Genomic DNA, 3,818 nt, shown 5'->3' with positions numbered 1-3,818 from the left:
CTTTGGTCAAGTGGGACCTGCTGAGATGCAACCGGAGCTGAGTACAGACATCCTCTCAAAATTTCTCTCCATCTAATTAGCAAGGAGAGAAACCGAGTGGAAGATTTCTCTGAAGGGGAAATGGCCAACCCATTGTGAAGAGCTCCAGCAAAAAAAAAAAAAAAAACTTTCCGAAAAAGGCCACCAGGAGAACTTCTTCTTGAGATCTTCCCTTGGGATGGAATGGAAGACTGGAAGACTGGTGGCAAACCGTAGCAAGTGGTCCCAACGGTGCTTTTTCCATAAGGCAAGTGGACTTCCTTGTTCTTGGTTTTCCTTGAAAGCACTTCACTTCTCATCCAAGAACTGAAGAACCTTAGAAATGAAGAAGGTTCTTGGATGGGAAGTGAAGTGTTTTCAAGGAAAATCAAACACAAGGAAGTCCACTTTCCTGATGGAAAAAGCACCTTTGGGACAAGCATGACTTGGGTGGTGGAGAAGCCCCATAGGCACATAACAAAATGAAAGATAGGACACCTGAGCCTTCCTTGGCCTCCTCACTGCTGTGGCCAAGAACAGGAGATCCATTGGTGAAATGTCCTCTGATATTTATTTTTTACCTCTGTTAAGAGCCTTTTCCTAAAACTGAGTTACAATTGGTAGTAGATCAAGCTTTTGTTTTTGTTTTTTAAATAGTATTTATTGAATTTTCTAACATTTAAAAGACAAAACACAAATCTACACTTATAACAGCTTTTCCATATCGGTAGCCGTATCTTTCATAACAATCTTATTTACAAAAAATTATATCTCTATATCATCATCCTAAGTTACGTGCTTATTTAAATACACTCTATATGTTATACTTTTACCCTTTGTACCTTACGTTTTACGTTCAGGCTCAAGCAAGGAATACCATCTATTCCGACTGTGATAGCACTCGGTTTCGTCCCTCTCCTTCATTTCCACAGTCTATCCATTTCTGCACATTCATAGGTTTTCCTTCTTATAATTGGGTCTGGGGGAGTATCTGTTTGTTTCCAATTCTTTGTTAAAACTATTCTGCTTGCAGTTAATATGGGTAGTATTGTGTATTGTAATTTTTTTCTCCATTTTCCCATCAAAGGTTCCCAGGGGGCACAATACCAGCTTCAACTCTGTCCTCTGCTCTTCGCGCCACTTTCTTATCTTACACCAATATTTTCTAACCTTGGGGCAGGTCCACCACATGTAGTAGAACATTCCCTGCTTATGCCCACATCTCTAGCAATGTGGCGATTGGTTTGGGAACAAGTAGATCAACCTTTTGGTGCCGTATACTTTTTCAGTAGGAATTGAGAAAAGGAGGTACAATTGTTGGTAGGGTTGTGTCAATCCCTAACATTTATCAATCCTGTACAAAAAGAAGATTCAGGTGGCATATTCTTCAGGAAATCCTCAGAGATTCAGGTGGCACCAATCTGGGGAGGGGAGCACTTGTTCCAACATGTCTGGGGCATTTGCATCCCCCCCCAAGTGAAAATCAAAGACAAAACCCACCACTGATTGGTTGTCATTTAGATACACTTTGAATTCAATTAAATAGATTCTACCAACAGAATATTTGTAATTTAGAGTTGAATTCCAGAAGTTGTGAGTGCCGCAACACTGGAGTTTTTCAAGAAGAGAAAGGACAGCCAGTTGTCCAGAATGACACAGGGCCTCCTGCTTGAGCAGGGGGTTGGGTAGTACCGGGCATGACTGGTCTAGTGAAGAGAAGGACCAGGGGAGACAGGAGAGCAGCCTTCCAATATTTGAGGGGCTGCCACAGAGAAGAAGGGGGTCAAGCTATTCTCCAAAGCACCCGAAGGCCAGACAAGGAATAATGGATGAAAACTGATCCAAGGAGAGATTCAACTTGGAAATAGGGAGAAATTTTCTGACGGTGAGAACAATCAACCGATGGAACAGGAGTTGCCTTCAGAAGTTGTGGGAGCTTCATCACTGGAGGCTTTCAAGAATAGACTGGACTGCCCTCTGTCAGAAATGGTGTAGGGTCTCCTGATTGGGCAGGGGGGTTGGACTAGATGACCTACAAGGTCCCTTCCAACTCTTTTAATCTGTACCATAGTTCTGAACTCTGGGCCCCGGATAATCCCTGAGCTAAGTACGTTGTGTTATTAGGATTTTTGCATGTTGATGCAATAATTCTCTCGTTCCTATTCGAAATTATAATTTGGGAAAGTTTGAAGAAAAGGTGATTGACAGGGCAAAAAGACCCCATCCCTGTATTGTCTGTCTCTTGTTTCTTGGTTTGCCATATAGTTCATTTAAATTTTTTTTTACATAGCTTAACAACTTCTACCCTTTTTCTCTTTCATCTTTTTAAGATCTGTGAGCCATTCAGGGTCACCTTATTGGGAAGATGGTGGCTGCTAAATTTAATAAAGAAATTAAAGGAATAGAAGGAATAAATCAAAGAAATGTACCCCGTCAGCCACCCCACTCTCCTTTACCTGGATGTTTCCTTCTCAGGGAAATTGAGAATGGAGAATCTTGGCTTTCAACCTGCTAAATTTCAGTCGGTTTCTAGGCTGTTCATAGCCTCCTCACCTCCTCCTCCTTCGCTGGGTTCTAGAACTGTAGAAGTGACACCACCATTTATATCAATGGGAGGCAGTGGGTGGTCATGGATTGGGTGCCAGGGATATGGTGATAAGGGGCACAGTCTTCTCTTTTTATCTGATGTCTCAAAGTTCAGTCTTTGTAATGAGTTGTAATTCTGGAACAGGGTGTTAAACCAGAGGTATCAAATGCCCAGCCAGTTCCACAATCTGAGACGCATTGTCTCTAACAGGCGGGATGGAAGTGTTGGTTTTGTCACACTTACAAAAATTTGGAAGATACAGATACAGATTAATAGAGTTGGAAGGGACCTTATAGGTCATCTAGTCCAACCCCCCCTCCCCAAAGCAGGAGACCCTACACTATTTCTGACAAATGGAACTCCAGTCTCTCCTTGAAAACTTCCAGTGATGAAGCTCCCACAACTTCTGAAGGCAACTTCTGTTCCATAGGTTGATGGTTTTCACTGTCAGAAAATTCCTCCTTATTTCTAGGTTGAATCTCTCCTTGATCAGTTTCCATCCATTGTTCCTTGTCTGGCCTTGACCCCCTTCCTCTCTGGGGCAGCCCCTCAACTATTGGAAACCTGCTATCATGTCTCCCCTGGTCCTTCTCTTCACTAGACTAGTGATGCCCTGTTCCTGCAACCATTCTTTGTATGTTTGAGCCTCCAGTCCCCTCATCATCCTGGTTGCTCTTCTCTGCACTCTTTCTAGAATCTCCACATCTTTTTTATAGTGTGGGGACCAAAGCTGGATGCAGTATTCCAGGTGTGCCTTTACTAAGGCTTTATAGAGTGGTATTAGTACCTCCTTTGATCTTGATTGTATCCCTCTGTTAATGCAGTTTAGGATTGCATTGGCTTTTTTGGCTGCCGCCGCACACAGCCGGCTCCTGTTTAGCTGGTTGTCCACGAAGACGCCAAGATCCCTCTCCCAGTCACTCCTTTTACTGCCTGGTATCACACAGTCTGTATGGGCACTTTGGGTTTTTCTTGAAATGTCTACTTGGCAATGGTAGGATTCAAATAATCCAACAACCGGTTCTCTGCCCTAATGGTTTCTTCCAACAACCAGTTCACCAAACTGCTCAGAAAGTTAACAACATGTTCTCCTGAAGTGGTGAGAACTGGCTGCATCCCACCACTGACTTGGGGCCCCTCAATACTGCAACTTTGTCCCCCACCCTCCTTATGGGAAAGGGGTCCTCCGTGAAGACTTCTCTAGAAAGATCTG

The sequence above is a fragment of the Natrix helvetica genome (assembly GCF_964273705.1).
Source record: "Natrix helvetica genome assembly, chromosome: 3".
NCBI classification, from domain to species: Eukaryota; Metazoa; Chordata; class Lepidosauria; order Squamata; family Natricidae; genus Natrix; species Natrix helvetica.
Note: the sequence above shows the minus strand (reverse complement) of the source record.